This window comes from Carya illinoinensis, chromosome 15 (assembly GCF_018687715.1).
Source record: "Carya illinoinensis cultivar Pawnee chromosome 15, C.illinoinensisPawnee_v1, whole genome shotgun sequence".
NCBI lineage: Eukaryota > Viridiplantae > Streptophyta > Magnoliopsida > Fagales > Juglandaceae > Carya > Carya illinoinensis.
This window is the reverse complement of record NC_056766.1, coordinates 15879323-15893534: the sequence shown is the minus strand read 5'-3', so window position 1 is coordinate 15893534 and position 14212 is coordinate 15879323. Positions and strand designations below refer to the sequence as shown.

Below are 14212 nucleotides of genomic sequence, written 5' to 3'. Positions count from 1 at the left end.
AAATTTGTTTTTAAAGGGGGGAAGATGTGATGACCCGCTTGTACGTGTATTTTCATTAAAGGGTTGTTTTTAATTTAATTAATATAGTGATTTATTTATTTTAAATTATTGTGTTTTAAATTGATTTTTAATTTATTGGATGTTGTGTTTAATTTATTTACTTGTTTTATGATTTTTAATATCGTTTTCGGCGGATTTGTTTTAGTTTCCGGAATGAGGACTGGACCTCATTTCTTTCCTTCATCTTTTCTTTTTTCTTTTTCCTTTTCTCTTTTTCTCTTTTCTTTCTTTTTCTTTTTCTTTTTCTTTCTTTTTCCCTCCTTTTTTCTTTCCCGTGCGTTTTTCCCCTCCCCCGTGCGTTTCTCTCTCTCTCTCTCTCTCTCTCTCTCTCTCTCTCTCTCTCTCTCTCTCTCTCTCTCTCTCTCTCTCTCTCTCTCTCTCTCTCTCTCTCTCTCTCTCCTCTCCTCTCCTTCATGCCGAAAGCTCCGGCCACCTAGACCCACAGCCGCAGGCCACCGTGCAGCACATCACCACCACCAATCTCTTCCCTTCCCTCCAGTGAATCACCCCACAAATTTCCACCGCCAACGGAGCCTCCATTTAGCCGGAAAACCATCTCCAAGCCGAACGGCTTTTGCTCCATTTTGCCGCCGTCACTCCACCTCCAGCCACCACCTCTTCACCACTTCATCACTGACTCCTTGCCGTCCTAACCCACCCATTTCCGGCCTCAGTCCGTCGCCAGAACAGTTCCCACGAGCTAGTTTCCGATTTGGGCGTTTAAGCCCTTCCTCTGCCATTTTCGCCGCCACCCACGGCCAAACTCCACTTCCCTTAGCTTCATAAACATCTCTATACTATTCCCTATCAATCCCGAGCTTTGGTTTGTCCCCATTCAAAAGTGGGTATTTTACAACCCACGGCCACAGTGAAATTTCACTGTTACGTTACTTTTCTTCCACCGTTTGCAACGTCGCAAGCTTTTGAAAAATACCATATAGTGTTGTAAGTATTTTCTAAACTCTACTTTTAGATTTAAATATATTTTGCTCATACAATAAATATTTGCTATTGGTTGGCTGATTCCGGATTGAGTTCGAGGAGTTCGGGGGTCGGATGGATTGAGGACAGAGTGCTTGGTTTTGGTTGTTTATAATTGCTTGATTATTTGAGCCATGAGGCATGCGTTACATATTGCATACATGTGCATTTTATTTTAAGTAAGAAAATCATGTTTTGTTGGCGTAAATGGTCTTCAGGTGTGTGAGTCTCACGAGCCCAAGTCAGGATGAGTTATTATCTCGGTGGAGCTCCTCTGGTCACTCGGGAGTAGATAATACTGAGTGACATCCCCTGGGTTGTCGCAGGGTAACGACCGGATCGCACGATACGGTAACGCTGTCATGTTGACTCCGTGGTCCCTAGAGTGGCGGGGACTAGAGGATGGCCTGGCCAGGTACGTTCTGGGCACGAGTCTAGGCATCACTCATTTAGGTGGCACATGCGTAGTCATTACCTGCAGTGTGGCACAGATCCAGGGTGTGCGGATGATCCCTAGGGGAGATCATGGTGCATGCATAATTGGATCGTTTTTATGGTTTTCAGATGCGGGCCATTTTCTGGGAAAATAGCCCGAGGATGCGGCTCCGCCGGAGTTCTGAGTTAAAGTTTAAGCTTTTTTGTTTGGTTTAAAACTATATTTGTGCTTTGTAATATTTTATTATGTATGTTTTAAACAGCTTTGTATTAAATTAAGAAAAATTCTGGTACTTAGTTATTGACTTTGCTATTCGCTGCGTGTTTCTCATGCACATTCGTTGCTTATGCACACACTTGACACTCGTCGATAGGGTGGTGACCCGTGATGTCATCGGACATCTCAATTTCCCCGTGTCAGGCATGGAGATTTAGGGGCGTCAAAAGGAAGGTGGTAAACCAAACATTTGTACACAAAAGAGGGATCGATACTATTGTTCTTTTTGTAAAATGACAGGCCATTCTCTAGAAAGATGTTTTAAGGCTAACCCAAACAAACTAGCTTGCTCTCATTGTCAAGTTCTAGGTCATATAGTAGACAAATGTTTCAAGCTTCATGGATACCCATCAACTCACAAGTTTGATGTGAGGAACAAATCTTTAGCAAATCAAGCCACATGTTCTCCAACTTTAGCACAGGACTTGGTAAATGACAAGTCTCAAGTATCTTTAAGTCAAGAACAATATTCTCAACTTATGGCTCTGCTTAAACCAGTCTCAAGACCTTCACATTTGAACCCCTCAGCCAACAATGTTCAAAGCATCTTTACATCTTCATCTTCTGATGAAAATGTCCATCAAATGTCTAGTATACCACTTGGCCTATCTGTTTTTAATTCCAAATCTTCAAATAAATTGAATGTGCCTTGGATCATTGATACGGGGACAACAGATCATATGATCTGCTCCGCCTCATTGTTCTCTTCAATACAATCACAAACCTCTCACTCTGTTGCTCTACCTAATGGTGAGTTAGCTGCTGTTACTCACATAGGAATAGTAAGAGTTACAGATACTCTAATCCTACAAGATGTTCTTTGCGTTCCTAGTTTCACCTTCAACCTAATTTCTGCTAGAAAACGGACACAGACACTTCACTGTTGTTTGCTTTTCTTTCCCTATTTCTACTACATACAGGACCTTTCAGTTTGGAGGATGATTGGCATGGGTGAAGTGAGGCAGGGGCTGTTCCACATGCTGCAAAGAGAGGTCTCTCCCTCAGCCTTGTCAGATGCAATGGACAAAATGAGTCTCTCATCTTCATCTTCTTTTTTAGTTTCTACTCCAACCACCAACAATGACCAAAGTTTTGATGTTTGGCATTATAAACTAGGACACTCTTCTTACTCAGTTTTTGACATAGGTGGTGATGTGAATTTTTCCAAAACTCCTAGTAAAAAACCTTGCTCCATATGTCCCTTAGCCAAACTTCACAAACTACCATTCCACATTAGTACACACAAAACATAAAGGTGTTTTGAACTTTTACATTGTGACATTTGGGGTCCTTGCAATGAGATTGGCAGTGATGGTTCAAAATATTTCTTAACTATTGTTGATGATTTTAGTAGGTGTACTTGGACTTATATGTTAAAACTAAAATCTGATGCCACCACTACTCTTCAACACTTTTGTGCTATGGTGGAAACTCAATTTGAAACCAAAATAAAAATCATTCGAAGTGACAATGGAGGGGAGTTTAACATGAAAAAATTTTATCTTGAAAAGGGGATCAAACATTAAAGGAGCTGTGTTGAAACACCACAGCAAAATGCTGTGGTGGAAAGAAAGCACCAACACATTTTAAACACAGCAAGGGCACTAAGATTTCAAAGTGGGGTACCTTTAAGATATTGGAACCATTGTGTTTTAACTGTTGTGCATCTCATAAATAGAATACCTTCACCTATCTTAAACAACAAAAGTCCTTATCAAATTCTATTCAAAACAAAGCCAAGCTACGCACATCTTAAAGTATTTGGATGCCTGGCCTTTGCCACCATCATTGTAAATGGAAGGCACAAATTTGACCCTAGAGCAAAGAAATGTGTGTTTATGGGATATCCCTTTAGGATTAAAGGATATACCTTGCTGGATCTTGAAACCAAAAGGGTATTCACTTCAAGAAATGTGGTTTTCTATGAGAATGTTTTCCCCTACAGAATTGGGACTTCCACTAATACTCATTTGTAGTCTAAGCAAAACAACATCAGTTTCACTCAAATCCCAATCATTCTTACAGAACCTGTCACAAATACCCCAAACATTGCCCAAGAAAATGAGACAGATTCACAAAACAACATCTCAGAACAGGAAGTCATTGAGGTCCCTTCTTAAATTGAGACAGAAACAAGTCCACAAGATCCTCCTCCTCATGACAGTGCAACAAATACCACACCTATCAATCACTTGCCAAGGAGGTCAACAAGGGTTCAAAAAACACCATTCCATTTGCAGGATTTCATATGTCAATAGGCCATTTCTCTTCACCCATCTCAAATGTTGAACAAATAGAAAGGCAAGAGCCTCACAAGTAATGCTTACCTCTCAGTAACAACATTTCATATGAAAAATTGTCCAATTTACATACAGCTTTTGTTTCCTCCATTACATCCCAATCTAAATCTAGCACTTACCAAGAAGCCAAAAATTCACCTGAGTGGTGCACAGCCATGAGAGCTGAAATAGATGCCCTTGAACTTAATGAAACTTGGGACTTAGTTAGTTTACCACCTGATAAGAGAACAATTGGATGTAAGTGGGTGTATAAAGTTAAATTTAAAGCTGATGCGAGTGTGGAAAGGCTTAAGGCAAGGTTGGTGGCAAAGGGATATACCCAACAAGAAGGACTAGACTATCATGAGACCTTCTCACCAGTGGCTAAGCTTGTCACTGTGAGAACCCTCTTGGCTGTAGCAACAATAAAAGGATGGTGCCTTTTCCAACTTGATGTAAACAATGCATTTTTGCATGGTGAGTTAGAGGAGGAGGTTTATATAGAACTACCCCCTGGGTATCCTAGTGATGATAGTGAGAAGGTGTGCAAATTGAAGAAAAGTTTATATGGGTTAAAGCAAGCATCACGATAATGATATTCTAAACTTTCCAACTTCATTATTGAGCAAGGATTCACACAGTCCAAAGCTGATTATAGCTTGTTTACCAAGAGTACTGAAGGATCATTCATAGCCATCTTGGTCTCTGTGGATGACATTATAGTAGTTGGTAATTGCTTTAAAAGCATTAAGTGTCTCAAAACCAGTCTTCATGAGAAATTCAGGATCAAAGACTTAGGGAAGCTAAAGTTGTTTCTTGGAATTGAGGTGGCCAGATCTGAAGATGGTATCCATATATATCAAAGTAAATATGCTCTAGACATTTTGAGTGACTGGGGAACCATTGGATCTGTACCTGTTAAGATCCCTATGGATCAAAACATGAAGTTGAGCAAGGACAAAGGAGAGCTGCTTCCAGATCCAAAAATCTACAAAAGGATCATTGGTAGATTGTTGTATTTGACAATAACTAGGCCTAATATCTCATATGCAGTCCAGTTATTAAGTCTGTTCATGGATAATCCTAGGATTACTCACCTGCATGCAGCACACAAGATCTTAAGGTACATCAAAAGGGAACCAGGCCAAGGCTTGTTCTGTCCAAAAAATTCAAGGTTACAGCTGTATGGATACAGTCATTCAGATTGGGGGGCTTGTCCTGATAGCAGGAGGTATGTCACAGGGTATTGTGTCTTAATTGGTGATTCGCTTGTGTCTTGGAAGTCTAAGAAACAACACGTTGTTTCCAGATCCTCCTCGGAAGCAGAGTATAGGGCCATGGCAAATCTATGCTTTGAATTAAGTACTTGTTTGAAGACCTATAAGTATAACATCCCCAAGCTGCTCTTCTATATTATGATAACAAGTCAGCCCTATACATAGCTACTAATCCTATGTTTCGTGAAAGAACCAAGCATATAGAGCTTGATTGTCATTTAATTTGAGATAAGATACAAGAAGAATGCATTATTACAAAACATGTGTCAAGTAAATCACAAGTGGTAGATATGCTTACCAAAGCTTCGGATTCCCAAAGTCTCTACTCTTGCATGCTCAAGATGGGAGTAGCAGATATCTACTCTCCATCTTGTGGGGGACTATTGAAGAGTGAGGAAATTGCTAAGATGGAAAGGCACTCTCCTGCCACGTTGGATTTCATGTCTGCAAATGAAAATAGAAAGCAACCTACAGAGGGAATGTGCAAAGGATAAAGTGGTTTTGTTTGTATGCATGCAGTGTGTTTCTGTCACCTGCCATGCCATTTCTTTCATGCAAAGTAAAAGCAATGTTGGAGTAGTGCGTATAGCAGGTTTCTTGTATCTTAGTGAATTTGTAGTGTAGTGAAATGCATGGGGCTGCTATAAATAGTAGAGTTTTGTACAGCTTTGTAGTGTGAAAAATATACAAAGTATTTCCATCTTGTTCTTCCAGTTCCTAGCAATATCAACACATTATTTTTATAATTCTTACACCCTCAAACCCGAAAACAAACCACTAATTTTTCTGCTGCCCTCCACATCCAGCAAGAACCACTATGAGCCACCTTACTTTTGCATGCATCACTGCCCTGCACCACGTTTACTAGCCACTGCCTAGTTATACGAGAGCCAACCATCGGAAACCACTTAACCATCCCGTGTTATGACCATCTCCTGCAACCACGAGAACCAGTAACTCAAGCCTAACTCAGCCACATGAAACCAAAACCACCCTTGTTTCTGTTTCCCAAAAATAGAGCAAGGGAAGCTCTCCCTATACTCTAGGTTTCCATCCTTGGTACGCGTCGGAAACCACCCAGGTAGCCACAGAAACCACCTATGTTTCCACCCCTGGTCCGTCGTTCACATGGTAAGCCATTGACAACCTCTTCGTTCACTCTCTCAGTTTCTCTATCTTTTTCACTCTGTCTCTCTCACTCTTCCTCTCTATTTCTCAGCCGTTCAACCACACCACTCACCTCCAAACCAACCTAGCTCCTTCATGCTCTTCTTGCTCCTGCTTGTGTCCTTTATTTTGGCTGGGTAAGCCGCCGCATACTCTAGTTTTAGAAAGTGTCTTCCTGAGTTTCTTTAGGTTTTAGTTTTTCTATGGACTTTTGTTATTAAATTACAAAGAACTTTTGTTATTAAATTAGAAAGAGGCTTGTATTGTTAAAACCTTTCAGTATATTTCTATTTTCGTAAATCCACCTTTAAGTTTTTGGTATAATTATAATTTTGCCCTCAATATTACAACAGTGTTTCAAGGATTTATTTCAGTGAGTTTTTTTTTACTTTGTTTTGTTATATATATATATATATATATATATATATTTGGTGTGTTATGTTAAGTGATTTTGAAGTAAAATATTTTTGGGTTGAGGTTGGGTTCTAAATTATTTTTGGTTTGGGTAATATTTTTTTATTTCAGCGACTCTTCATTTTTTTTTTAATGGTTTGGGTTTTGATTTCTTATATATATATATATATATATATTTATATTTTTTTATAACAATTAGACTCACCTTCATTAATCAGAGTCATAAAGAGAATTACATACTGGCATCATGCCAAACAATTTGGGAAATACACTCAGGAATTGAATCCCATCAAACTGTTAAATTCTCTACAAAAAGTGCTAATTTTTCCAGGCATTAGCTGCTGCATTGTGCTCTCTGCTAACATGTTGAAAACTTACCCTTGGCACCTGCTTTGAAAGGTAAAGGAGATCAGATTGCCTTGGGGGGACATGGACTGCCCTTCTGCTGCTATGGCCTTAACACTGAGCAAAGAGTCAATCTCCACAGTAAGCTCATTGATGCCCATTGGAATACATAATTGGAGACCTCTCAAGATGGCAAGTAGCTCCACTTCCATAGGATCAGAGAACTTAGGTTCTTTGTTACACGCAGCCAACACTACTCTCCCCTTCTCATCCCTCAATATTACTCCCACTCCTGTTCTGCATTGCCCCTGGAATAAAGCTCCATCTGAATTAAGCTTAAGGACCCCTGTGGGAGGGGGTCTCCACCCCATACTTCTTATCAAAAGTTGTTTGCTACCACCTTGAACTCCTTGTGACTCCTTAAACATGGACAGGGCATGATCTGCAGATTGTTGTGGATGCTGAACTTGTCCTTCAAAATAGAACTGATTTCTTCTATACCAAAAGGACCAGGCAATGAGGAAGAATTTCTCTAGGTCCCCTGCCTGCCCTTCTTTTTTCACCCTCATTGCTAGCTCCATAAAGTCCTTTTGGTCTCCTTCCTGGAATAAATAGCTGAAAAGTGTCTTCCATTGGGGTAGAATGGAAGGGCAATAGATCAGTGCATGGCTTGTGTCTTCCCTGCTCTCATGACAAAGCTTACAGATATCCTTAGTTACAACCTTCCTAACCATCAGGTTCTTCATAGTAGGCAATACACGCTCGCATGCTCTCCATGAGAAAACTCTGACCCTATGTGGTATAGACAGTTTCCATAGTTGCTTCCAAAAACTTTGTTGGGCCTGATAGTTTGAACATTCTCCTCCTGGCCTGTGGTTCTTTAGGGACCAAAAAAAGTTTATAAGCACTCCTCACTGTATATTCTCCCGAGCTTTCATGGTGCCATATTAGCCTATCCTCTTTAGGGGAAGGACCTAGAGGCATCCTTAGCACTTCAGCAGCTTCTCTAAGAGGAAGAGTTCTCCTAACTAACCCAGCATCCCACCAGTTTGTTTCCCCATTAATCAGCTATGCAACCTGTTGACAGTTGTTTCTACTAACTTGACCATGGATTAAAGGGACTTGGTTTTGGCCTGATAGTCAGATATCAGTCCAGATGTTTATGGACACTCCATCACCCACCCACCACCTGCATCCTTTCATTAGTAGTCTTATAGATTCCCAGATCCCTCTCCATGCATACGATGGGGCATTTCCCAGTTGTGCTTCCTGAATGCTCGAATTGGGGAAGTACTTAGACGTGTAAATCCTGTGGAGAAGAGAAGATGTCTCATTCATAATCCTCCAAGCTTGTTTTGCCAATAATGCCATATTGAAACTATGGAGGTCCTTAAAACCCATACCCACATTTTGGTTAGTAGCACACATCTTGGACCAACTCACCCATCTAATTTTGTTTTCCTCCTTCCTTTGGCCTCACCAAAACTTTGCCATCATGTTCTCCAACTCTTTGCACAAGCTTTCAGGGAGTTTGAAGCAGCTCATAGAGTATGAGGGGATTGATAAGGCTACTGCTTTGATCAGTACCTCCTTTCCCCCTTGTGAGAGTAGCCTTTCCTTCCATCCTTGAAGCTTCTTCCAAACCCTGCTTTTTACATTCATGAAGGCCCTTTTCTTGGATCTACCTACCACGGATGGGAGACCAAGACAGTTCTCATAATGTTGAGCATGCTGTATCCCCCAAGAGGCCATAATTTCCTACTGCAGTTGGGAGTCAACATTGGTACTGAAAACCATTGTTGACTTCTCCTTATTGACTTTCTGACCCGATGCTTGTTCATACTCCTTTAGAAGTTGGTGGATGTGTGCATTAGTTTGCAACGAGGCCCTATAAAAGAGAAAACTATCAACTACAAAAAGGAGGTTGTTGATCTTTGGGCTACCTCTACAGATTTTTATCCCTTCCACCAACTTGTTCTCCTCAGCTTGTTTGAGCATGGTTATCAACCCTTTAGTACAAAGGAAAGCATGTTTCAAACAAACTAAAGATGGTCTGAGTAGGCAATTGGAATATGTACAACGTACCACATAGAGAATAGAGAATTCCACTCTTGATTAGCATAGAATCTATCTAATCTTTCGGACACACTATCTTCTTTATGTCTCCCATTCCACCATGTGAACCCCAAATCAAACAGTCTGCATTCAGTAAGCATGTCATTGAAGTCCTCCATCTGCCACTCAGGTTTGCATCTTTCTCCCCTTTTCTCCCCCATGTGCAAGATTTCATTGAAGTCCCCCATTATGAGCCAAGCACTACCTGTTGGTACTATGAGAGATTTTATTAAGGACCAGGTTTCATGTCTTTTTGCAACTTCTGGATGGCCATACACTCCAGTCAAATACCAGACAGCTTCATCCTCCTCTTGTGGTTTGACTTCTGCATGGATATGGGATTTTGAATAGTGAAGGATCTTCAAATTAATGGGGTTTTTCCATAGAAGAGCAATGCCCCCCCCCCCCCCCCCCCCCTCCTCTATCATTACTTACTGCTAGGCAATTTGGATAGCCCAGAAAAAACTTAAGTTTTTCCATTCTATTGACACTCAATCTCTTCTCTTGTAGAAACAAAATTGTGGGATCTTCTCTTCAAACCATATCTCGAAGCACCCGAACTCCCCATGGGTTCCCAAGCCCACGTGAGTTCCAGCTGATAAAACTCATTGGTCTTGGTGGGGCTGTTTAACAGCCTCCACCATGTCTGTGATTTCATTGTTATAAAATCCATTATTCTCTATCTTTATTTTTTTGTTCTTATTATGGTTTGCACAGGCTGTTGCAATTCTTTTGCTTCTCTTAGGTATTGGACTTAACTCTTTTGCTTCTGTGGGGCAGGCCTGAAAGACCTCCTTCCAGTCCTGGTGAGAAGCTTTTAGCATTCAGGTTCCTTGCTCATCTTCTCCATGTGGGGCCCTTCTTTGGTTGGTTCATGACTTCTATTTGGTCAGAGAGAAAGTTCTCAATGGCATGAATCTGTGTAACTAAATCAGTTGGGGCCTCGATTCCAATTGTTCCATTGTGGACTATCCCTTTAGCTAACAAGGGAGTGTTTACTTCTGTAGCTTACCTTGTATGCTCAACAGGCTTCTTGCCTAGTGTGTCATAGGGAACATCTGAAGGGTGTAAGGGAAAATCTCTTTTTCCTGCCAGCTTTTGTGTACAATCTTTTCTAGGGAAGTTTCCTTGCCTAGTCAACCTCCCTGCCTCCTGCATGTCACTTCTTTCTACAGTCTTACTGTCAAGTCTGTCTGAGGCTATGTCCCTCACCTGACACCCTTCTGTGAATTCTGGATTTCCCTTTTGGGGGTCTTCCCTAACCTCTGTCTCCCTCCTCCATGGCTGAGTTTGAGCTTGAACGTCTGGAGCGACCCATTCCCCATACTTCTTTGGCTGCAAGTCACTTTCCCTGGTAGCAGGCGCTCTCAACCAGGCCCTATACTGTTGATTCCCTCCCCCTTTGGTCACATTCAAGCAGGCTATTTGATTATGTTTGATGGTTCCACACTTAAAACATATTGAAGGTAACCTCTCATATTTGAATGGCACCCAGCATTTCTTCCCCTCCACATTGAGAAAAGTACCCCTTAGTAAAGCTTTTGTAATATCAACCTCAACCCTTATTCATAAGAACCTTCCCTAGCTAATTCCTCTGTCATCTGCATGGACTTTTAACACTCTTCCCATATAGCTACCAAGTTGAAATCCCATTTCTTGTGTCATGTAGTTGAAGGGCACGTCATAGGCCTGCAGCCAGAACACCTCCTTGTTAAAAACTACCTCATTAATGGACTTAGAGCCATCATATGCTTGTATACACAAGAGCCACTGATAGAAAGACCACGGTCTCCCTTCTACCACCCTTTGCATATCCTAAGCACTGTTAAACTCGACAAGGAACTTGTTAGGACCCACCTCCAAAAATTGAATCCAGCTTTCACACCTCCAAACTTTTGCCATAATGCTTTTGAAGGCCTCTTTGTTGATACTCTGCTCGGCCATCATCATTACCAGTAGGCATGAAGGGACTTGTTTTTGAGCTATTGACATAGTAGGAGGTGCTAGAGACACCTCCTCCCTTTCCTTCTCTGTAAGACTTAGTTTTTCCCACTGCCTCGATAGTTCTTCTTCCATGGGACCCTCTGTTGGACTAGCAAAAAAAGGGAACCAGCCAAGAGGACGTACTCTATTCTAGAGAGAAAAACCTCTCACCCAGTGAGAGGACAATTGGATTGCTTAGGGTTTTGATTTCTTATATAGATTGATGATTGAGTTGGAATTAGGTTAAGTATATTAAGTGTATGATAGATGGTTTTGGAAAAGGATGGTATTTTAGGAATTTTGAGAATTTAGGTTCTTGAGGAATTAAAATAGGTTATTTTAGCATCTTAAGCTTAAATATTGAAGTAAGTGTTTGATTGGAAATTTACAAGAGTTACATGAATTTTATAGGTGACGATTAATATTTGTTCATTATTGTTGAGGAAATCTCTGAAAAGCTAAGAAATCCAAGTAAGTGGAGTTTCTATGCTAGATTTTGCATAAAAATAAAATGGGGTGAGGTTGATTTTTGAAAAATATGCATGTTTTGTTATGAAATGAAATTTGAACTACCTCAGTTATTTGTTTTGCATTACTCATGAGATTCTGTTTAAGAATAAAGTATTTTCTGACATGACCAATGTAGACATGAGCTATTTTGGCATTTTGTTTCTGAACTATGCAAAAGAGCGCGAATATGAAATTTTGTGTATAAGTTATGTTTTTATGATATGATTTTATTCTATTCGGAAGATGTTCTGTACTCTAATATGATATAATGTGATTTTTGAAAACCTTTGGCATAACATTCTGTTTCTATTTTTGTTCAGTTCTAACCTTACCACGGGTGTAAAATTGTGGCCCCTGTTCGGGTTGGTACCAACTTTTCTATTTCTGGTGCACCCACTTTGGAAACAAAATAGTTTTCTACATGGTCCTTCCTGTGTGCACACTCGAGGCTCCGAGAATAATAAGCAGAGTATTCACATTCTGTTTCTGCTATATTGGCCGCCAAGGTTTGCACAACCCTACCACAGGGGTTAAACATGGAATTCTATTCTGATATGATGTTTCAGTTATGCTGTGCCAAAGAAACTTTGAATAAAAATATTTTTCTAAAATTTTCACTCTAATATTTTTGATACCATATTCTGAATCTGCATTCTGAAAGTAAAACCATTTTGTTCTACACTTTGAACTTTGTAAATGCTCATGTTTGCACACTAGTATATGTCCTCTGCTTACTAAGTTGTTGATAACTCACCCTTATCCCCAAATATTTTTCAGATAATTTTTTATGGTTCAACTAGAGAACAAGAGTAAGAAGTGTTAGCAAGGTGTAATGATCATAGTGGGATAAGTGCCCGAGGGTCTAAGTGCTTATTTGAGAGTCGTAGTTAGTAAATTGATTTGTTTTCAGATATTTTGATTTGATGAATTAAAGATATTTTTGAGTCTTTGGTGAGTTTTTAATTTATGCTATTGATAATTTCTTTGTTGTCTTTATGAAGGAACATAGATATTAGGATTGAATGATTAAATTAAGATTTTATGGAGTTTTCTGAATTTTATAGTTGTGATATTGAAGTTGATATTAAGTAATAAGAGCTGACTCTCTGGACCTCTGGAAACGGGGCGTTACCTCAAGATTTGTGGAGATAATGAACATCCCACAGCTGAGAATTTAAACGACCTTAAGATAGTGAGTTCAAATATTCCTCACTTTTCTACCCATTATTGTAGCATCGACAAGCTTTCATTTCATTCTTAAGCATTTTAAAGTTGAAGATAAAACTCTTTCTTGCATTGTCAAATTGGCTTTATCCATTTTATATTATTATGCAAGGATATATATAAAATGTTTGAACGGATAATTAGAGAGAATCTTAGAATACAATAATTCTCCTAATTCCTTATTTATTCATGATTATGCATTAACCCATGCACCAAAATATGACTAAGTTGTTGCTAACAATGACCAAGGAACTAGTACTTGTAAGGTAGACATTATACATTATTCTGACTTGTTTCATGATTATGCATATTTTAATCACTCATATCGATATTTAGCATTAAATGGATGGAAAACTATGCTTAACCATGAAATAGTATATATTTCTTGTTGTTTTCTCAACAGGTGAGTATGATACTAAATGAATCACTTCGCCTCTACCCTATGGCTACAATCATATTGTTGCGGCAAACAACCAAATGAGTTAAGCTAGGGAAACTCGACATTCCAACAGGAACACATCTCTCTTTGCTCATGATAGTTGTCCACCATGATATTGAGATATGGGGAAATGATGCACATAAATTCAATCCAATGAATTTTTCTAAATCTCGAAAGCCTTTAGCCCCATATTACCCATTTGGGTTAGGATCTAGAATTTGTGTAGGTCAGAATCTATTCCTGGTTGAACAAAGGTGGCACTAGCTATGATCATTTGACAATATTCTTTTACCATATCACCAACTTATGTTCATGCACTAATGATGTTGATGACCCTTCAACCTCAACATGGTGCACAACTCCTGTTTAGGAGGATTAGTGCCTAAAATTTGTAGCTTCAACATGGAGTAGCACAACTCCTATTTTGAAGGATAATTGGCTAAAGGTTGTAGCCTCTTTGCGCATGCGACAACATATGTTAATGTCTCAATTTGGAAATGTTTGTGTGTATAAGTATATAGTTTTTTTTCCTCAAATACCATTTGTTGTTTTATGAGTTTGGATGTTATGTGTTGAAAATAAATTGATATTTGTAAATAGTTGTGGGACTTATTGAGAGTACTATATATGATTTTTTTATGCTTTTTTATGGAGGGTGTATGAAACTGCCAACGATGCGGGTGGCTTCATGATGGCCATAGATCAT

The 14212-nt window shown here is 39.6% G+C and overlaps 1 pseudogene; it reads left to right on the top strand.

The window, feature by feature from the left end:
• Positions 1–13892, top strand: part of LOC122296699 — a 34930-nt pseudogene extending 21038 nt beyond the window's left edge.
• Positions 13893–14212: the final 320 nt, after the last annotated feature.